This window comes from Tamandua tetradactyla, chromosome 6 (assembly GCF_023851605.1).
Source record: "Tamandua tetradactyla isolate mTamTet1 chromosome 6, mTamTet1.pri, whole genome shotgun sequence".
Lineage (NCBI taxonomy): Eukaryota > Metazoa > Chordata > Mammalia > Pilosa > Myrmecophagidae > Tamandua > Tamandua tetradactyla.
The window spans coordinates 60073701-60097391 of record NC_135332.1 but is presented as its reverse complement, the minus strand read 5'-3'; the positions used below and the strand labels follow the sequence as shown (position 1 = coordinate 60097391).

At 36.4% G+C, this 23691-nt stretch overlaps 1 protein-coding gene, 1 long non-coding RNA gene and 1 pseudogene across 8 annotated transcripts in view; 2 read left to right on the top strand and 1 right to left on the bottom strand.

Annotated features, from left to right (window-relative positions):
- Window positions 1-23691, top strand: part of RABEP1 (rabaptin, RAB GTPase binding effector protein 1) — a 266434-nt gene that overhangs the window by 192515 nt on the left and 50228 nt on the right. The gene's annotated exons all lie outside the window — the stretch shown is intronic.
- Window positions 1159-21719, bottom strand: LOC143688174 (uncharacterized). The gene is made up of 3 exons (XR_013177866.1): window positions 21617-21719; window positions 2128-2244; window positions 1159-1356 (listed from the first exon to the last, which is right to left on the bottom strand). It is a non-coding gene; the product is annotated as an uncharacterized LOC143688174 (long non-coding RNA).
- LOC143685658 (NADP-dependent malic enzyme pseudogene) lies at window positions 15036-21093 on the top strand (annotated as a pseudogene).

The window sequence follows — 23691 nt, the reverse complement described above, 5'->3', positions numbered from 1 at the left end:
CTAGTTGATGTTCTGGAGAAGATGGCCCCTCTAAATTTTAGGACTTATCTCCCACCCGAAAAGTCAGCCTAGTGCATTGAATCTTTGTAGATTCTTATATATCGCCCTAGGTGTTCTTTAGGATTGGCTGGAATGGTTTTGGTTGGGATTTGGCAAGTTATGGTAGGTAGCAATGTCTAACTGAAGCTTATGTGGGAATGACCTCCAGAGTAGCCTCTCAACTCTGAACTCTGTCAGCCACTGTTACCGTATTTGTGTATTCTTTTCCCCCTTTTGGTCAGGATGGCATTGTTGATTCCGTGGTGCCAGGGCCAGGCTCTTCCCTGGGAGTCATCTCTCAAGCCCCCAGGGAGACTTCACCCCTGGATGTCATGTCCCACATAGGGGGGAGGGCAATGATTTCACTTGCAGAGTCGGGCTTAAAGAGAGAGAGAGAGACCACATCTGAACACCAAAAGAGAGGTCCTCTGGAAGTAACTCTTAGGCATACTTATAGGTAGGCTAAGCTTCTCTGCTACAATATATAAGCTTCACAAGAGCAAGCCTCGAAATCAAGGGCTTGGCCTATTGATTTGGATGTCCCTAATGTTTGACACAGTATCAGGGGTTTCCCTGGTGGTAAAGTTTAATAGTTCCATATTTTTTTCTCCCATCCCTTAGGGTACTTTGCCAGTACTTTTTGATCATCTGCTAATATACTCTGGGATTTATCCAGACATTACATTAAGCCATACACAATTAAGGGCTCTCATTCTTATTCTGGGCTCCCTGTGCTTGGATTGTTCAAATGATTTGTCTAGACATGTTGAGTTAGATGATGTGCAACAGAAAATTTAGGTTTCAGACAGAATAAACCTTTCTTTTGGTCTAAAGAAAAGATGAGGTTCTAAAATATAGACCATGTCTTCCTTGCCCCTGTATTCTGAATTACCTTAAACCTGATCTGATCGGCTTTGTTCTTATCTCCAAAACCAGGTTATACATATATGAAACAGCCCCTCAAAATCCAGAAATAACAGTTATCACTCTGGACTGAATGTGATTGCTATAAGAGCTTACAGTCTAGGCCCCTGTTTTCTTATAAGTATTTTCTGAATGAGACCGTACAATATTTGCTCTTTTGTTTCTGGCTTATTTTGCCTTACCAAATGTCCCACATGTTCACTCACAATGTTGCTTGCCTCACAACTTCATTCCATTTTGTAGCAGCACAATATTTGATCATCTGTACGCACCATTGTTCGCCAGTCTACTTCTCAGTGCATTCTTCAGTCACCTCTATTCATTGGGCATCATGTATAATATCCAAAGTCAACAGTCCATCAACACTCTCAATTTTAGATAATTTCGTTGTTCCTAAGAGAAAGATAACCAATAAACCCACCCTCACCAAATAGGAAATCTAAACCTCCCCTTAACTCTTGTCCCTCTCCCCATTATTTACCCTTGATGTTGCTGTGATAATGCAATAACAGTTTTCCCTCTATACACTGAACTTATACACTCTTTGTACAAGATTTGTACCTTTGGAGTAGTTCATGCAAGAACTTATTTATATTTCTAGTGTTAATTGGAGGCACACATGGGTCTATACAGCTCCTTCCAATCATGTTCGCCTTTAATATGGTCAGTTACTTATAGACCCCACTAGTGAACTACTTCACTTCTATCTATTCCCTTACATTTAAGTTCAACCTCATTAGCTAAATGTTCACCCATATCTAACTTCCATGTATCTCTAGTTCCCCTATATTCTGTATTATGAACCTCTGAATTTACCTTTACTGTGGTCATAAAAGTGGAATCATACAGTAACTATCCTTTTGTGTCTGGCCTGTTTCACTCAGCATTATGTCCTCAAGGCTCATCCATCGTATCATTTGATTAATGTGATCCTTTTTGAGAGTTTTTGGTCGCATTTCTAAAAAAAAGTGCACTATGTGTAAAAGATCAGTGTGGTTTTTTTTTTTTTTTTGGCTGTTTGCCTACATCATACTAAAAATAAAATGTAAAGATCAGCAGCTCAGATTAATGCATCTACTGTGACCTGTATAGCCTAGTCTTGTGATTTTCACAGGTAATAACTGAATAAGCAATGGTTTTGATGTGCTCAGCAGTCTGTTTTACCTCTCAGCAGACCAGGTTAGGGTAACCCCGGAAGTCCAAATACTGGTATTTTTCCCAATAGAAACAGCTGTTGCCTTGGTGTTATAATAGCTGTGCTTCCATTTATTTGGAGGATATCTGAAATATACAAGCAAACAGTAATGGGTATTGCTAATTGTTTTAGTTTCTTAGCTGCCAAAACAAAATACCATACTGTGGGTTGGCTTAAACAATGAGAATTTATTGGCTGGTGATTTTAAAGCTAGGAGAAGTCCAAAATCTAGTCATCGGCAAAGTGTACTTTCTCTCAGAAGACTGGGGCATTCTGGGGCTGACTGCTGATGATCCTTGGTCCTTATCTTCTGTCAAGTAGCATTGCACATAGTAGCATCTTTCTGTTCTGGGTTCCATTGACTTCCAGCTTCTGGCTGCTGTGTGTGGCTTCTCTCTGAGTTTTACTTTCTTTGTAAAGGATTCCAATAATATGGAAAAATCTCAGCCTGATTCAGTTGGACCATGCTTTAATTGATGTAACATCTTGAAGAGATCTTATTTACAATGGGTCCATACCCATAGTAATGTGGATCAAGACCAACAACATGTCCACTGGGGTACACAGTTGAATCCACCATCGTTTTATAAAATATTATTACTAATCTAAAGTATTAATTACCTTTTTATTCCTCTTACTGACTGTGTCTGTCTTAGCACCCATTCTTTTCTCAAGTGACTCAAACTGGGAATGTTATAAATATTCTGTAAGATTTTTTGCTTTTCTTTGAACTTGGAAAAAGTATTTTCTGATTTTAACTTTCTCCTTTTACCAACCTTCGGTACAAAGCTTTTTAAAAGAGCAGTGTTTGTGTTTTAGAAATCCTTGAAGTCTTGGGCAGTGATTTTGAGAGGCTATTATATGTGGCAACAAGCAGCCATAGAGATTTCAATTTGAAGGAAAGCTAGGTGAAGTGGAGCTCATGTTAATTACCAGGAAGATAGTGAAACTTTCTAGTGAGTGCAAAAGGATTTTGAATATGGTCATATTTTATGTAAACCTCTGATGCTAGCTAACCTGAATTTCACTAGTGAAAAGTCTGGTTTAGGAACAAACTTGTGGTCCAGATGCCATATGTTAGCACTTAAATGTGGAAATGAAACAAAGTATATATAAAAGCAATTAAGAAGCAATTAAAAACAATTAGAAACATTGGAAACAAAATACAGAAATTGAAATAAACTTAATGTTCAAACTGTAAACAAGGCACAGAATTTAATAAATTAGAAAACAGTATTGAAGAATTCTTTCCCCCCAGTGAGACAAAGAAAAGGAAATACCAGAGAACAGTTGACATAGAGGATGAATTGAGTCTTCAGCATACATTGAAAAGAGTTTCAGGAGAAGAGAGTGGAGGAAATAGAGGATAATATTTGGAGAGAAAAATAGCAAATTTTATAAGCATTGAAGAAAAAAGTCCTCAGCATAAATACCGAGTATCAAATGGCATATCTTGAGATATCTTAAACTGTAGAATATCAGGAGTAAAAAGAAAGTGTTAAAAGCTGTGAAAGAGAAATGATATTTAAACTGACAGTGTATAGCACATAGCAGAATAGATGCCAGGAGGCAATGAAATAAGAGCTCCATAAAAAACAGTTGTCAACTTAAATTTTATATGCAGTTAAATTCAATTCCAAGATAAGAGGGCAAAGTAGACATTTTAGGAATATGAAAGTTAGGAGCATTTATCACTTAAATCACTAAAAGAATGAGAAGATATACATTTGCAAGAAGGAAAGTTAAATGGAGAGAATGTATAGAATATGAGAAACAGTACTAAGCACAGATATAAAAAACAAAATAAAAAACTTCCCATTTCACTTTATTAACACAAAAATCAACTAGACAGTACGAACAAGATTGGGGTATAATGAAAAAGCTTTGAAGAAATAGAAGGTACCTCATATTGAAAGAAACAATCTACCAAGAAAATGCAATAATCATGAACCTGTTTATAGCTAAGAATAGCTTTAATGCATCATATAAAACAAAAGGTGGTAGACTTAACAGGAAGAAATCGACAGATGCACACATGGGAGATATTTTAACACTCTAATGGTTTTTAGATCAAGTAATTGGTAAAGGTATAAAGACTGTGATATCTTAGGAATTTTTTTCCCAAGAAGCAGAAAATATGCATTCCTTTTATGTTTATATGCACACTTAAAAATTATGTATATCTCAAAAAAGTCTCAACCAAAAATAAAGATACCTACCATGTTTTCTACCATATTGCAGCTAGACAGATTTTAAACAGCAATATAAATACATATTTTAAAAGTTTGGAAACTAAAAATGCATTTCTAAATAGTTCTAAATGTAATTTCCGCATTTAAGAGGAAATTACAATGAAAACTGGAAGATTTAGAATATAGTGAAGAGATTTGTGGGATATAACTAAAAGGTTATTTTGAGAATAAGGCTTATATCATTAAAAGCATTTATTAAAATTAATTTTTAAAGACAAGGGAGATTAAAAATAAATGTTCTAAGTGTTCAACTCCAAAAACCAGAAAAAGGGCAAAACCAAAGAAATTAGGAAAAAGTAAATAACTAAAATTAGAAATTGATAGAATAGAAAGTAAAGTAACAGCAATGAATTTCAGTGAAATCAAAGGTATATCCTTTGGAAAAAAACTTAAAAAAAAAAAAAGTTTTTTTTTGGCATGGGCAAGCACCGGGACGTGAACCTGGGTCTATGGCGTGGCAGGTGAGAACTCTGCTTGCTGAGCCACATGGCCCACCCTGTTACTATCTTTTACAAACTGTCTTGGTAACAACAAAAAAGAGAGTTGTCTAGTTCATTATATGGAATTAGTATAACTTTGATAACAAAACCCAGAAGCTCTGATAATAGCAATAACATTTAGACCAGTCTTACTTAGAATCAGTATTTAAAATCCTAAATAAAATTGACCCCAGAAGAGTGTTAAAAAAAAAAGTTTACCATGCCCAGGTGGAAGTACATAAGAATGATAGCAGGATATATTAAGATTAGAACATCTTTGGTATAATGCACTACATTAACAGATTAAAGGACAAAAACCAGAAGGGCATTCAATAAAATTTAACATCCCTTTATAATATGAACTCTTAACAAACTAGTAATTGAATGGGACCTGCTTTATCTTGTGAAATGATTTCCATTAGAAACCAATAGCATATATCATGAGGCAAGGAGGGCTGTTAACATTATTTCATTTCACTGTTGAATTGGAGATCCTCCTAGTGAATTCAATAAGATAAAAATAAGTGATTTACAAAAATTTGAAAAGTAAGGACAGTTATGTCTCTATTTGTAGACCAATGATTATCAGTACAGAAGAACCAATAGAACGTACACTATTAAAACTAAAGAGTTAAACAACGTTGTTCAAAATATAGGAGTCAGTAATGTTTCTCTCTACTAGTAACAACTAATTAGAGAGATAATATTAGAAAAAGAAATCCTGTAACAGACAAAAGATGAAACAGAAGACCAAATTGGAATCCTAAGTCACTTTAGAATAAGTCTAACCAAGGATTTGTGAAATCTTAATAGTGAAATTTATGAAACAGTATTGAGGACGTCATCAACATGGTGACGTAAGACATCCCCTGGAAAAGCCCTCCCTCAGAATCGACTGACAAAAGGACAAATCCCACTTGCCTAGAACTCTGGAGGCTGATCAAGATGAGGAGCACTCCACAAATGCTGAATGGAAGAAAAAAAAATCTCTGAGATCAGGTAGGAGATTTCTCTCCTGAACCTGTCAATCCAGATCCCTCCCCCTTAGTGCCACTCAGCTTGGGCGTCACACAGAGAGGCAACATAGTTTGAGTTACAGTCGTGAATACAGACGATAAAGCCATTCACAGCAGTGAGTTGGAACCCCATGCATATCCAGGCACAAGGATCCAAGTCTGCAGAGACCCAGGCTCCTGGCAGGTGTTGGTGGTGGGGGGACGTGGGAAGAGAGAGACAGAACTGTTGGCAAGAGATGTGTGCACTTAGTGCAGTTTCTTTTGGCTGGGCCACCTGAATGCAAAATGGACATTACTGGAATGCCTCACCCTTCTGGATTGACCCCATCTGGCTCCCTGGGGTGGGATGCCCTAACAAGGAAGAAGCCAGAGGCAGAAAGGCCTCAGAAAAATATAAAGGGGGTAGTTTAAATTGAACTGCTATATGACAAGATGGATCCCAGAAATGTAAAGTGTAAGGCAATTGGGAGCACTGAGTGATGAAGAGAATTTAAACAAATTGTAGCAGCTGGGGAGAAAATTTTGCACAAAAATAAACAGAGCATATCAAGATTCCTGGAGAAGGAACAGAGGAAAGGAAGCTTTTTCCTGGAGGTGAAACAATTGCACAAAAAGTATAATCTTAATTGTATGACTGCTGCACATCTAGGGCAAAAATCAGATAACTGAGAAAAACTGAAAAGTTAAAATCTAGAGGATTAGAATGAGTTAGACCAAGTGTCAAGGAAGAACTTCACTCAAAGGAAATTGACAATAAAATCCTAGACAAGAGGGAGAAACTGGCCTTCAGATTAATTTGTCAAGATAATTATATGCCCAGATAACAAAAAAAAAAAATTATAAGCCATACTAAAAACAGGAAGATATGGCTCAGACCAGGAGACAGATTTAAATTTTAGGGGAGATACAATTGGAACCATCCAAAAAGGTTCAAACAAATCTCCTAAATCATTCAAAGAGACAAAGGAAAATATGACTATAGAGCTAAAGGATATTAAAAAGACAGTGTTTGAGCATAAAGGAAAATTTGAAAAAGGAAAGTGTGAAAAGAAACGAATTATGGGGATGAATGACACAATAATACATATTAAAATTCACTAGAGGCATACAGCAGCAGATTAGAACAGGCAGAAGAAAGAATCAGCAAACTGAAAGACAGGATAGTTGACATACAGTCAAAAGTACAGAGAAAAGAATGGGAAAAAGTTGAACATTCAGGAATTTGAGTGACAGCATGAAGCATACAAACTTAGGTATCATGGGTGCCCAAAAGAAGAGGAGAAGGGACAATGGGCAGAAGAATATTTGAGGCAATAATGGCCAAAAATTTCCCAGTTTTCAGAAAAGGTATAAATACGTACCTGTGGTAGTTAGATTCATTTGTCAGTTTGGCCAGGTGGACATGCCTGGTTCTGTTGCTATGGCCATGAACCAATGGTATGTGAACCTCATCTGCTGCTCATGCTTAACCAACATCTGCAGTTGGCTAAGAGGCGTGCCTGCTGTAATGAATGATGTTTGATTTAATTGGCTGGTGCTTAAATGAGAGAGCTCAACGTAGCACAGCCAAGCAGCTCAGCATACCTCATCTCAGGACTCAACAGCTCAGCCCAGGCCTTTGGAGAAGCAGAAAGAAAACACCCCAGGAAAAGTTGTTGGAACCCAGAGGCCTGGAGAGAAGGCTAACAGAGATCACCCTGTGCCTTCCCACATAAGAAAACCTCAGATGAAAGTTAGTTGCCTTTTCTCTGAGGAACTAATGAAATAAATCCCCTTTTATTAAAAGCCAATCCATCTCTGGTGTGTTGCATTCCAGCAGCTAGCAAACTAGAACAATATCCAAAATCACAGTGTACTCCAAACAGAATAAATCCTAATAGACCTACTCCAAAACACATTCTAATCAGAATATCAAATGTTAAAGAGAGAATTCTGAAAGCACCAAGAGAAAAGTGATTTGTCACATACAGGGTCTCCTCAATAAGACTAATTGTTGATTTTTTATCAGAAACTATGGAGGTGAAAAGGCAGTGGTATATATTTAGGTATTGAAAGAGAAAAACTGCCAGCCAAAGATGATTACCTGGCAAAACTGCCCTTCAAAAACGAGGGAGAGTTTAAAATTTCCACAGATAAACAGAGTTGGTCAACAGTAGACCAGCCTTAGAAGAACTACTAAAGGGAGTTCTTCAGGTTGAAAGGAAAAAACAGGAGAGTGTGGTTTGGAAGTATGAAGAAATGAAGATCCAGTAAGGGTAACTAAAAGGGACTAAAAGGGTTACATGCAAAACCCAGTAGTACCGTATTTTCACTATACAAGCCTACTTTTTAATTCCTATAAGGGTCAGAATATAATTGAATAAGAAAAAGGTATATTTCATGATAATGGACGTGCAAAATATGTAAAGAGATAATGATGTGGCACAGAAACAAGAAACAAAGGGATATGAGGCCAGAGAACATGTATGCTGTTGAAGCCAAGTTGGTATCTTGTTCAATTAGTAGATTTTAGACAGAGGTTGTGTGTTACAGACTCCAGGGTAACTCAAAGAAAGTATTTTAAAAATATACAGAGTGGTTCAGTGGTGAAATGTTCGCCTTCCATGTGGAAGACCCAGGTTAGATTCCCAGACCATAACCCCCCCCCAATAAAAAAACATAGATGCAAACACAGAAACATAATTGAGGAGGGAATCAGTCAGGTACATCACAAAAGATCAATTACTATGCCAAACGTCACAGACACCCAAATCAATAGGCCAAGCTCTTGATCTTGAGGCTTGCTCTTATGAAGCTTATGTATACAGCGGAAAACCTTAGTCTACCTGTATGTATGTCTAAGAGTTACTTCCAGAAGACCTCTTTTGTTGCCCAGATGTGGCTTCTCTCTCTCTCTAAGCTTGACTCTGCAAGTGAAATAAATCATTGTGCTCCCTCTTAGTGGGACATGACATCCAAGAATGAAAGTGTCCCTGGCAGCATGGGAGATGACTCCCATGGATGAGCCTAGCCCTGGCACCTTGGGATCAACCATGCCATCCTGTCCTTTTGTTCAGGTATCAGTGGCTAAAAGCATTCAAATATAGTCAAGAGGCTACTCTAAAGGTCACTTTTGTGTACTTTTATACTTCAGTTAGACATTGCTACCTATTATAACTTGCCAAGCCCCAACCAAAACCATTCCTGCCAATCCTAAAGAGTACCTAGAGCATTACATAAGATTCTATAAAGGTTGCATGCACTGGTAACTCTCCAACCTACAACCTCCAGATGGGTCCCTTGACCAGATAAGTCCTGAAGTGCAGACGGCCCAGCCCTTCCAGAAAATCAACTAGTTCTATCTCTCTATCTCATATTATTGACAGCCCCTTTTAACATGAAAAAAAGTTAGAATGGGCATAGTCCACTAAAGAGTTGGAGAAAGATCAAAGGTAGTGATGGCATTATACAGAAAAGGTAGGGTTTAACAAATGAGTATGGTGCTAAATTGTTACACTGATATTTCTTTTAGCCTCCAGTACCTTAGGGCAGCTAGAAAAAAAAAACCAACCCTGAAATTGTGGCATTGTAACCCATACCAAATTCTGAAATCTGTTATACAACTAACTGTTGTGATGTACTTAACCCAAAAGTTGATTCTTTGAAAAGATCAATAAAATTGACAAACCTTTAGCTAGATTGATAAAGTAAAAAGATACATGATATCTAAGAAGATACACGATAAATGATAAATGGTATATGTGAAAAGCCCACAGAGGATATCCTACTTAGTGGTGAAATACTGAAAGCTTTCCATCTAAGTTCTGGAAAAAGACAAGGATTCCCACTGTCACTATGGTTATTCAACATTGTTTTGGAAGTTCTAGCCAGAGCATTTAGGCAAGAAAAAGAAATAAAAGGCATCTAAATCAAAAAGGAAAAAATAAGACTTTCAGTGTTTGCAGACAATGCATAGTCCTATACATAGGAAGCCCCCAAAACTCTACAACATAGCTACCAGCACTAATAAACAAATTCAGCAAAGTGGCAGGGTACAGGATCAATGTGCAAAAACCAATACTTTTTTTATACTATAGTAATGAGCAATCTGAGGAAGAAATAATTCCATTTACAATAGCAACTAAACAACCACGTATCTAGGAATATATTTAACCAAGGATGTAAAGTACATACACAGAAAACCACAAAAACATTGCTAACAGAAATCAAAGAAAACCTAAATAAGAGGAAATACATTCCATGTCCATGGATTAGAAGACTCAATATCGTTACGATGTCACTACTACCCAAAATGATTTATAGATTTAGTGCAATCCCAATCAAAATGCCAACAGCCTACTTAGAAATGGAAGAGTGAGTTATCAAATTTATTTGGGTGGGTGAGGGGTCCCAAGTAACCAGAGCCATAAAATGAAGTATGGTTGTTGGATGACCTGTACCTCCTAATTTTCAAATTTATTACAAAGCTAGTATGGTCCTGGCACAAGGATAGATATATCATCCAATGGAACAGAATTGAGAGTTCAGAAATACACAATTGTATCTATGGCCAATTGATTTTGTTTTTTGTTTTTTTTTTGCTTGGGCAGGCACCGGAATTTGAACCAGGTCTCCGGCATGGCAGGTGAGAACTCTCCCTGCTGAACCACCATGGCCGGCCCCCAATTGATTTTTGACAAGGCTGCCAAGTCTAGTCAGTTAGGAAAGAATAGTCTCTTCAACAAATAATGCTGGGAGAACTAGATTGCCACATGTAAAAGAATGAAGGAGATCCCCTGTCTTGCACCATATACAAAATTTAACTTGAAATGGATCAAAGACATAAATATAAGAACTAGAAATATGAAACTCCTGGAAGAAAATGTAGGGAAACATTTCCAGGATCATGAGTTAGGCAGTGGTTGTTAGACCCTATGCCCAAGGCATTAGCAATGTTAAGAAAAAATACACAAAACGGACTTCATCAAAATTGATATATTTTGTGCAAAGGACGTTATCACAAAAATGAAAGGACAACCTACTCAATGGGTGAAAATATTTGATAAAGGTTTAATATCCAGAATATATAAAGAAATCCTACAACTCAACAATACAAAGATAACCCAATTAAAAATTGGGCAAAAGACTTGAATAGACATTTTCCAAAGAAGAGATACAAATGATTAAAAAGGACTGAAACATGTTCAACATCACTAGCCATTAAGGAAAATTAAATCAAAACCATGAGATACCATTTCACAGTCATTAGAATGGCTACTATTGAAACAGAAAAACTATGCATGTTGGAGAGGATGTGGAGAACTGGAAGCGCTCAGTCGTTGCTGATGGAAATGTAAAATGGTGCAGCTGTTGTGGAAGACAGTTTGGCATTTTCTCAGAAAGCTGAGTGTAGAATTATCATTATGACCTCGTAATCCCTCTGCTAGGTGTATACCCAAAATAATTGAAAGCAGGTACTTAAGCAGTTATTTGCACACTGATGTTCTTAGCAGCATTATTCATAATTGCCAAAAGATAGAAGCAACCCAAATAATCCATCTAATGATGACTAGATGAACAAAATGTGGTATATACATTCAGTGGAATATTGCTCAGCTATGAAGGAATGAAGTCCCAGTACATGCAACAACATTGATTAACTTTGAAGACATTTTATGGAGTGAAATAAGCCAGATACGAAAGGACAAATATGTATGATGTCACTGATATAAAATTAGAATAAGCAAACTCATATAGAGTTAAAATTTAGAATATAACTTACCAGGGTCTGAGTTGGGGGTAGAGAATAGGGCGTTAATGCTTAATTTGTACAGAGTTTTTATTTCGGCTATTTGTAAAGATTTAGAAATGAATGGTGGTGATAGCAGCGTATTACTGCAAGTGTGATTAACGACACTGAATTATATTTGTGATTGTGGTTTAGAAGGTGAAATTTTAGGTCACATATATGTTACTGGAAGATAAAACAGGATTGTATAACACAGTGAGTCCTATTGCAAACAATGGACGATAGTTAATAGTATGTGTATAAAAATGTTTTTTTCATGAATTATAACAAATGTACCACAATAATACAAGTTGCTAAAAATAGGGTGGTATATATGGAAAAAACACCTAATGTAGTAAACTATGGACTATAGTTAATGTATAATTTTAATATTCTTTTGTCAGTTGTAACAAAGGTACCACACTGATGTCAGTAATGGGGGGGTATATGGGAATTTTTACATGATTGTTCTATAAACCTATAACTTCTCTAATTTAAAAAATTTAATAATGTCGAAGGACCTAAAACCTGAATAAATGGAACAAGGTACTTTGTTCATAGAGGGGAAGATCAGTATCATAAAGATGCCAACTCACCCAATTAATCTGTAATTCACTAGTTATAATGAAAACCTCAGTTGTTTTTCCTGTGGATCTGTAAACTATCTTTAGTTTTACAAGGAAGAGGAGGGTGAAGATGGTGGCCTAGTATATTGAATCACACAATTTATAGGAAATAGAACAAAGAAACATGCTCAACTATACTATAGGTATGCAGTTAGTAAAATAGAGACTGAGAGATTTTACCAGACTACCTAGTGTCCTCAACAAATTGCAAGAAAAAAGATTTGAGGGGGAAAATATTCATTAAAAGAGATTTAAAGTACCTATTGCCTAAGTTCAGTGTGGGACCTTATTTGGATTCTGATTGATAAAGCTAAACTACTTAAAAAAAGTCAGAAGACAATTGGAAATTTCAATACTGGATGGATTTCATAATGTTAAGGTATTGTTAATTTTTTTTCAGGTAGGGTAATGAAATTGTGATTGTGTTTTAAAATGGTCAGTATTTTCAGAGGTACATGCAGAAATATTTATAAATAAAATATGTCTGAGGATTCCATTTCTGTAAGTGCAGTGGGAGGAGCTCTGTGCTGGTTTGAAAGAATGTATGTCCCCTAGGAAAGCCATGTTTTACTCAAAGTCTCATCTTGTAAAGGCAGAATAGTCCCTATTCAATACTCTATGTTTGAAACTGTAATCAGATCATCTCCCTGGATGATGTGGTTTAGTCAAGAGTGGTTGTTAAACTGGATTAGGTGATGACATGTCTCCGTCCATTGGGTGGGTCTTGATTGGTGTACTGGAGTCCTATAAAAGAGGAAACATTTGGGAGAATGAGATTCAGAGAGAGCAGCACCACGAAGCCGAGTCCACCAGCCAGCGACCTTCAGAGATGAGGAAGGAAAACGCCTCCTGGGAAGTTTCATGAAATCGGAAGCCAGGAGAGAAAGCTAGCAGATGACGCCATGTCCGCCATGTGCCCTTCCAGCCAAGAGAGAAGCCCTGACTGTGTGTTTGTCTTGTGCCTCCAGCTGAGAGAGAAACCCTTAACTTCATCGGCCTTCTGGAACCAAGGTATCTTTCCCTGGATGGATGCCTTAGATTGGACATTTCTGTAGACTTGTTTTAATGGGACATTTTCTCGGCCTTAGAATTGTAAACCAGCAACTTATTAAATTCCCCTTTTAAAAGGCCATTCCGTTCCTCGTATATTGCATTCTGGCAGCTAGCAAACTAGAACAAGCTCTGTAGACCCAATCCTCAGAAAAGTTGGTTAAAATTATTTAGCAAAGCAATCATCTAAAGTCTCTGGAAATGATCCTAAGGCATAAAGTAAACGAAGAAACCTTTATTCTAAAAAATCTAAACTAGGGTAAGGAGAACGAGTGTTTGTAATACTCCATTTACAACACTCTCTTTTCCTCCTGGCTCCTGTCTGAATATGTGACAGAGTTCTACTCCAGGCAGTTGCAGCCGAGAACACAGTGCTCCTCCTCCCCTCAACTCCCAGTCAAGGTCTGTGGTATCTTGGAAGATGCCCCTTGTCTCCCTGCTACTTTTGGAGAGGCTAAGTTTTGGGTGATTGTGGCCAAGAGGCTGGGAGCTCCCTCCTTCCACCCAGCCCTCATTGTTGGGACAGAGGCTTTACCTTGGGCAGCGCACTAAGAACACTGAGGTCCTAATAGCCAAGAAGACCAGAGACGACCATACCCTCTTTTGCAACCAGTGTCCTGATCCTAAAGCAAGTATGTCATTCAGAGAGAAGAGTGGATCCTAGCTCCAGAGCATTGTTTTAGAGGTTTTGCCCAGAGGAGAAATAGTAAAATAGAGAGCTAATCTGAACTCCCAGAGGAGCTGACTTTAATTAAAACGTTGTGGGAAGTTCAGGCCTCTGAGGCGCTATTAAACAATGGAGGTTTTGGTGGAAAGCAGTTAAGAGACTGGTATCTTCATTAGCGAGTAAGCTAAACCATAGACCAGTTATTTTACTAGAGAGAAGGAAAGAAGACAGTTAAGAAGAGTTTTCCTGAGCAGAGAACAAACCTCAGATAGTAAACTCTAGAACTATCCCTGCAAATGAGCCTGAATTTAATTGTATCAGTCTGTGTAGCTAATTATACCCCAAGGTATTGTTGAAAAAGTTAGAGGAAACTGCCAATAATTGGTGGAATTTTATAGTTGAATGAGATCAGGGAAAGAAACTCAGAAGAGCAAGAGCCCTGTAAGACCACTTTCATCCTAGGTGACTGCTCGTGATCAAGGCTGTGCTCTATGAGGAGCAACATCAGAGGCTTCACACTGCTGGAGGTGGGGTATGTGTGAAGAAATAGACTTTACTGAAAAAATTCAGCCATTCACTAAACAAATAAATGAGCAAAGAACAAGAAGCCTGGGGTTGATGCTGGACTCTGTAGTATCCAGAATTGTTACAGTATATTATCTAAAATGACCAGTTTTCAAAAGCAGCACAAAACGAGATATGAAGAGAAACAGGAAAATGAGACCTATACGTAGGGGAAAATAGCATGCAGTGGGACTGCCTGTGAGAGTGACCAGATGTTGGATTTAACAGACAAAGATTTCAAAGTAGTCATTACAAATATGTTCAAAAAACTAAAGAAGCTTATGTTTAAGGAAATAAGAGAAGATATGACAATGTCTTATCAAATAGAGAGTATCAGTGAAGAGATAGAAATTTTATAAAAGGACTGAATGGAAATTCTGGATCGAGCAGTATACTAAAATGAAAAATTCACTAGAGGGACTAGATTTGAACTGCCAGAAGAAAGAATTAGTGAACATGGAAATAGATCACAAGAGATTATGTAATCTGAAGAATAGAGAAAAAAGAATGAAGGAAAATGAGCAGATCCTGAGAGAAATGTGGGACACCAGTAAGTGCACCAATGTATGCATAATGGGAGTGCCAGCAAGAAAGATTAAAGAGGCAGAAAATGTTTTTGAAAAAATAATGGCTGAGAACTTCCCAGATTTCTTGAAAAACACTAATCCATATGTCCATGAAAAATGACGTTCCCAGATATGCTGATTTGAAGCTGTTATATACTCCAGAAAAAGCCATGTTCTTTTTAATTCATTCTTATGGGTGCAGACATGTTGTGGGTGAGACCTTTTGGTTAGGTTATTTCAATTGAGATGTGACCCAACCTTCAAGGTGGGTTTTAATCCTATTATTGGATCCTGTATGAGAGGGTAAAAGACGTGGGGGGGGGGGGGGGGACCCAGAGAGAATCTAGAGAGAAAAGTGCCAGAGAAGCTGAGAGAATTCACGGAATCTCAGAGAGGAAGCCTCTGGACCCAGAAGCTGAAAATAGTGAAACCCAGGAGCATCATCCTGTTGCTACTTTAATTTGGACATTTTCATGGCCTAAGAACTGATAATTCCCCATTGTAAAAGCCAACCTATTTCTGGTGTTTTGCATTATGGCAACTTTAGCAAATCTAAACACCAAGTAAACCAAAATTGACAGAGTTAGTGGCTAACAGACCTGCCTTATAAGAAATATGGAAGAAAGTTCGTCAGCCTGAAGCAAGTGACCCCAGATAGTAATTCAAGTTCACATGGGGAAATAAAATAAGAAACAAAGAGCAATGGTGTAGTTACAACGGACAGTATAATTGTGTATTTCTTCTTACAATTTAAAGCGCAATTGTATAAATCAATATGTATATTATTAGGTCTGTAACATGGAAATGTAGTATCTTTGCCAATATTAGGATGAAGGAGGTTGGTGGGACCAAAGCTGTATAGGACCAAGGAATTGACAAAGCAGATGCTTGAACAGTTATTTGCACAGTGATATTCATAGCAGTATTATTCACAGTTCCCAAAAGATGGAAGCAACCCAATCTCCATCTAATGATGAATGGATAAACAAAATGTGGTGTATGCATGGAGTGGGATGTTACTCAGCCTTGACCAAAATGGGGAAGAGAGAAATGAGACTAAATAAAGTGTCAGTGGCTCAGAGATTTCAAACAGAGTCGAGGGGTTATCCTGAAGGTTATTCTTATCCATTGTATAGATATCCCTTTTTAGTTTATGGTGTATAGAGTGGGTGGAAGGAGGTACCTGAAACTTTTGAGCTGTATTCCAGTAGCCTTGATTCTTGATGAAGATGGTATAACTATATAGCTTTTGTAGTATGAGTGTGTGATTGTGAAAACGTTGTGTTTGATGCTCCTTTTGTACATGGTATGGACAAATGAGTAAACAAAAATAAGTACAAGAAATAAATAATTGGGGTGGGATAAGGGGTAAAAAAAAATTGGATACATTGAAATACTAGTGGTCAGTGAGAGGGAGGGGTGTGAGTTTTTTCTTTTTTCTTTTTATTTTTCTGGAGTGATGCAACTGTTCTAAAAAATGATCGTGGTGATGAATACACAACTATGCAATGATATTGTGAGCCATTATCTTTTGGATGGACTGTATGTGTGTGAAGATATCTCAATAAAAAAAATTTTTAAAAACCTAACAAGAGAAAAATAAATAAATAATAGGGGGAGATAAAGGGTACAAATTGGGTAGATTGAAATACTGTGGGTCAGTGGGAGGGAGGGGTAATGGCTATTGGATGTATGAGTTCTTTTTTCTCTTTATTTCTTTTTCTGGAGTGATGCAGTGTTATAAAAATGATCATGGTGAATACACAACTATGTGATGATATCTTGAGCCATTGATTGTATAATATTGTTGGACTGTATGTGTATGGATATTTCTCCATAAAAATATTTAAAAACAAAACAATGTTGAGGGAAAAGAAATAATTAAAGAAGAATAATACATTATGAGAGCATCTAGAGAAGGTTTAAAATCTGCAAAGTAGAATAAAGTTGCAAAGTTTGCATGGTAATGATAAACTGAAAGTCTTGATAGTTGCTATTTGAGGAAGGTGGTGTATTTGTAATGTTTTATTTTAAGTTAGAAATCTGAAGCAGATATAGCAAAATATTAAAATTGGTGAAGCTGTATGATAAGGATATTGTCTTGATAGAATCCTTTATATTTCTATAAAATGTTTTATGTATAATGTGTATGTCTAATGAAATGTCTGAGTTATGCTTGGATCCTAATTCAAACATCTTCTGAGAGATGTCATTGTGACATTTGGGGAAATTTAACTACAGAACGAATATTAGATATTGTCAGGCAATTGTAGATTTTGTTAGGTGTGATAATGGCCCTTAGCATAAGAAAATACCCATATTTTTTAGAGATACATGCAAAGTGTATTAAATGATATATGTTTTTATTTCTAGGGCTTTACAATACTTCAGCAAAACAAAAGGATACTTGAAACAAATATGGTAAAACCTTGATAATTGATGAATCTTGATTATTAGTGTTTGAATTTTTGTACAATATACTCATCATTTTACTATGTTTAAAAATCTTTGTAATTACATATCTAAGAATATAAAATGAACAAATAATTATTCTTTGATAACTTCTACCTTTGACAAACAATGTTTGAAATGCTTTGTAACAAAAGATTTGTTTTTCTAACTTAATTTTAGACTTCTGTTTGTCTCTTGGTTTAAAAATAAAACACACACACACACATTTATCGGGAGTAAAGTTTAACTTGGTCTTCCTCCAAGCTCTCTGGACTATATTTAATTCTCTTTGGAAATAGGCCAAAGATTAATGTTTAGGTATGGTATTTATTTGCTTGCTTTTTTTTTTTGTTGCATTTCATCACCTCAAAAAGTATTGAAACCAATATTACAATTCTATGATGATATTCAAGGAACAGCATCTGATATAGTTGCAGGTCTCCTTGCAGCTCTGAATAACCAAGAACAAACTTTCAGTTTGCTAAAGCTGCCAGAATGCAATATACGAGAAATGGATTGGCTTTTACAAAGTGGATTTGCTGGATTACAAATTCAAAGTTCTAAGACCATGAAAATGTCCAAATTAAGACATCCAGAGAAAGGTACCTTAACTTTGAAGGAAGGCTAGTGGCATTTTGGACACCTCTGTCAGGTGGGAAGGCATGTGGCCGTTGTCTGCTTGTCCTTGCTCCTGGTTCAGTTGCCTTCAACTTCTCATTCCAGTGGCTTTCTTTCTAAGTGTCTGTGGGTCCCCACTTAGCTTCTCCATGGCAAACACTGGGTTTCATCTCTTAGCTTAGCATCTCCAAACATCTGTGTCTTGGTTTCCGCTCTCTGTATCAGCTCTTTTAGGGACTCCATAAACTTAATTAAGATCCACCCTGAAGGGGCAGGTTCACATCTCCATGGAAACTAACCTAGTCAAAAGATCCCACCCACAATAAGTTCGTGCCCATAAGATTGGATTAAAAGAGCATGGCTTTCCTGGGGTACATAACAGTTTCAAACCAGTACACAGTACACAAAACTGCTCAAACATTGCTATTTAAGGAGCTGGAGAGGCTGCCTCAGGGATTGCAGATCTGATTGCTGTGACAGTGGGAAAAGGTTCACCAAAGGAGAAAGCCATCAGAAAGATATAGTTGATTGACCAAAAGGATTAATAGTTAAGAAACATACTTCCTTAGCACGAGAGAAAGAGGATTATCCCCATGAACACAAAGAAATAAAGAACCTGTAAGCCATTGTTCAAAAATTAAAACCAACTGCCCTCAAAGGAGAGCTGCAATTCATGGTGCATTCTCAGAACAAATTCTCAAAGATATGGCTGCCTGCAATGAGCAGTCTATTATTTTTGCTTAGAGTAATCCAACTAGCAAAGTAGAATGTTCTACAGAGAAGTGCAGTAAACTAACAAGGGGTATGCAGTTTTTGCCAGTGACAAAAACTTTTCCAAATGGACATTTATCTTGGCCAAGGTAACAATTCCTATGTGTTTCCTGGAGTTGCACTTGGTGTAGTCAGTGGCATGTTGATTGAGGCACATCATGGATAATTTCTTTTTCATGACTGCTGAGGTTATTGCTCAGCAAGTGTCGGATGAACACTTGGAATAGGGCCAGCTTTATCCTCCTTTGAACACCATTAGAGATGTTTCTATGAAAATTGCAGAAGAGGTTGTGAAAGAGGCATATATAAGGAAAAGACAGCCACAGTTTATCCTCAGCTCACAAAGAAGCATTACCTGCTTTCATAATACTGATTATGACAAGATTCTACCTGATGTTATTCCTGTCCTGAAGACGCCCAGAAAATACAGACCAAAATTGATTAGTAGCATAATAGCTGACATTTGTAACTCTATTCATGATATGTTTAAGTCTTTCATAATTTTTACAGGTTGGATTCTTTTATAATGAATCATAAAATGCTTATATTAATTTTACTTTAACAATCTTTGTGAAAAAATATTAAGATAAACTAGGATAAACATCACACTAAATACTTCTGCTTCATTTGCCTTCTGGTTTTTATGATTGCTAGCCAAATTATTTTGCCCAAGTTCTCTTTAAAGGCTTTTGTACCTACTACTGAGAAACTCATCTTTTTTATGTAGAGAACTAATGGGAAGACCACAGTTAATAATTCAATAGGATCAACCTTAAATTCTTTTATTAGTTGTTTTGTTAAAATTTACTTAAAAAAATAAAAATGAATTTAGGGATAGATGGACATTTGCTCAAACAGAAACAATAATTTTGTTAGCTAGAGAAAAATAATTTCTCAAGTATGTTCATTCCAGTCCTAGATGTTTTTTTTAATTTAATTACAATTCTAGCATTTCTAAGAAAGATCATTGCATGCTGCCTTAGATTTCAATATTCTGTTGCCGTTGTTACTTTTTATAGTGTAATGCTCTTATCACCTTGGTCTTTAGGCACAAATCTCTTCCAAAGCCACTTTTATTTGTCCAGATAACCCTCTCCTTTAGCTACCATATGTTTGCTGCAGTGCCTTTTTGGACTGTGGTTCCTGTCTAGAGGTTGGTCTCTTCAGCTTAGCACATTCTGAGCACTGAGGAGGGCTGTAAGGGAGAGTAGATAGGATCCTTGAGAAAAGACTGCCTGAGGAGCCAAACTCTGAGTCAAGAATCTCAAGAATTAAGAATAAGATGGTGGTTCCCAGACAAGCTGGGTCCCTACCTGAGTGACCTGCCTTAATATCCCCTGATTAGCTCAAATAATTGCTCAGTGTGTCACAGTAAACTCAGTTTCCTCTGAGTTTGGAGAAAATATATATGTAATCATGTACCCCACATCAGAAATTATCTTTGTATCAGATATTAAAATATTTTTAATCACATGACCATTCTAGGAGAAAGAGTAGTTTCAGCCCTAGAAATTAGTATGAATTTCAAGTTTTACTTTAGAAATTAATATTTGAGCTAATAAAAAATGTTTTAATTCTTAAGCTCAGGTACAATGATGTTTGCTGTTTATTTACAATTTGGAGAGTTTCTGGTTTTCAAATAATGTTTTAAAGAGTAAAAGAAGATGTTTTTCAAGATAAGCCATTCTGTAAAATGATTTTGTGGAAAGTCAGAGGCCATACAGATTGTTTTAGGTGTGAATAGAAGGGTAGGGATATTTCTGAAGGTAACATTTAGTCAAGAGTTTTCCTCAGTATAGTTATTTGGAAAAGATCTAGAATGGCTATTACATGTATGTTTCCATGTTTCTTAGAGTTCTAACTAAATGTATTGACCTATACAAAAGATTTATTAGACATAGAAAAAGTAAATGAATAAAATTATGAAATAAAAAATAAAGCAAATATATATACATACTTTTGTGTGTGTGTATAAATAAAATGTAAGTCAGGAATAAAATTTGACCCAGTCTTCCTCCAAGCACTCTATGCTATATTTAACTCTATTTGGAAACATGCTAAGGATAAATGTTTAGGTTTGGTATTTATTAGCTCTCTCTCTTTTTTTTTTTTTTTTTTTTTGGTTGTTCATAGTGATGAGATAGGAATGAATAGTTTTAGGTATTTTCTAATAAATCAAAATAGAGTTGACTATGACATGGAAATGTTAAATGTGTAAATTTGAGCTTTGATGAAATTGTAGTTCACAAAAATAAAGTTTCCCAGAATTAAAGCTATTTTTTTCACATTTTACAAGACAGATTACACTCATAATATAGAGTTAATGCATACACACACACTCACACACTTTAGCCTTGTGGTTTTCACTTACATATGTCTTTACTTGGTCTCCGGACCAGTCCCAGGCATGTGCCTCCCAGGATTTTTTAGGGATCTATCTTTAAGATATAGATAATTACTTTCTTAAATTAATGTTCTTAAGACTGTCTCTGGCTAGATTTCAAAATATTTTAATGGTGATGAAAAATGATAGAAACTGATTTTGAGAGAATAGTGATTTCCTACATGATTTTTTTTTTTAGGAGGAAAAAAAAGGTTTTTGTGGTGTGAGTGAAGGGGAGATTTCCTTACCAGATCTGCCTCTTCAAATGATTTTTCAATTGGCTTTATAAAGGGCAGAGACAGAGAGAAGATAATCTTAGTTAACAAGTAACAGAGGTCTGGAAAACTTCAGTAGTCTTTATTTTTATCTCAGCTGTTCCGTGCTTCTTTTAGAATTTCCATCGTTTGTGACACCTAGGAAAGTTGCCTCTAATTCTAGAGTGATAGATGAAAGCTTATTCACTTCTGGGTGCAGACTTTACATTTACATATTGCTCCTTTGTGAGATTTAAGAGCTCACATCTATTCCTTGCTTACTGTTTTAAAGTTACATTTAAAGGCTACTATTACAATTCCTAGCTTGTTAACAATTTTAAGATTACATTTAAAATATTACTGTAACAGTTTCCCCCTTAAAACAAAATTTATTACTACACTTCCTTATTTGGCCCATTCATTCTGGCTGCTTCCTGCTGATCTGTGGCAACATGATTAGGTGGTGGTTTGGTGGAATTTCTGATTCATAACTTGCAGAGATTGCAAGTTCCTCTGGAGGAGAATGGATTGTTCTTGGCAGGAGTTATATCCCCCAACTCCTGGTTCCTGTCACTCCAGGTCACAGTTTTTGTTCCTTGGTGGCTGTGGGGGTTGGCCTGCTGAGTCTCTACTGCTCATCCCAGTGGGGATTGGGTTGCTGGATCTCCATTGACTTTCCCCCTCCACTCAAGAAAGGCTGATGAATTTCAGGGTTTCTCTCTCAGTTGGAAAGGCACATGGCGAACCTGGTGATACCTGCTAGCTTTCTCTCCAGGCTTCTTGTTTCACGAAGCTCCCCCTGGGGGTGAATTCCTTCTTCATCTCCAAAGGTCTTTTCCTACATGATTTTACTTGAGATTAGCATAACTAGGATGTTCTCCTGTGACTACCAAATTGTTGATTCCTGCAGTTGTTTTATATTTTCTCTTCACACCTTTTAAAAGTTCTTTAATTGATATAACCTTTTGATTTTTACAAGTACTTAGAAATGTATGCAGAGAAGTTATTGTTACTTTCCTAGTGAGGAAACTAAGGCTTCAGGATATTGTGATTGATTCCTCTTAAGTCACATGGCTGTTTAGCAGTAGAACTAGCTGTTAAATCAAAGCTTTTTTACTAGCCAGTTTGGCTTAGTTATTGTACTCTGTAGAGGAAATAGATAACTTCATGAAGATGAAGTTTTTCTGCATAAATCTTATACCTTTTATACAGTAAAACCTATGAAAAAAAGAAGTTGAGACAAATAGCAGCAGACTGGGAAGTTTTTTAAGAGAAAACAGGGTAAATATCCAGGATATATAAAATATTCTTCCAAATCAGAAGGAAAACAGAATTTACTAGAAATCTGGGCAAAGTATATCACTAAACAGGAAATACAGATCGCAAGTAAGTATTAAAACAAAGATATTCAGCATCATATTAATCAGGGAAATGTAGATTAAAGTGACCATTTTTTACCTGTGATGTTTGTTGGGATAAATTTTAAAAAGATGGATAATAGTGACTTTTGGTAAGGATATGGGAAAATAGGCACAGCCCTATGTACTTTTGGTAGTTTCATCTTTTTTGGAAGGCACTTTGGCTTAACATTTGTCCTACCTAGGTTTAAATCATGTAGTAGGCATACCATATCAGTTTAGGTTTTTGGTTGTGTTGTTATTTTCCCTTTTCCTCCAACATCTTAATTGACTTAGTTTTTTTTTAAGAGATGGTAAGTGGGAGCTGAGTAATTAATTCTATATTTAGAAAGTTACTGGATCTCATAATCACCATCTGACCTTTTTCTCTTACCCCTCCCCCCACCTCTTTATTTTAACCATTTCTTAAATGTTTTCTTCGTGAAACTGGTATTGCACTGATTGTTTTCAGTAAATTATTTTTCAATTAACCTTATTGCAGATGCAGTAACTGTGTCTAGAGAGGATAAATAACTTGACCAAAATTGCTTAGTTAGAGAGTAGAAAACCATAAATTTAGCTCTAAAACTATGGCCCTTGCCAGTATAATACTAGGTAGGTAGGAAGGTAGTTAATAATTTTTTGATTTGTAATACCCTGCATACCTTAACT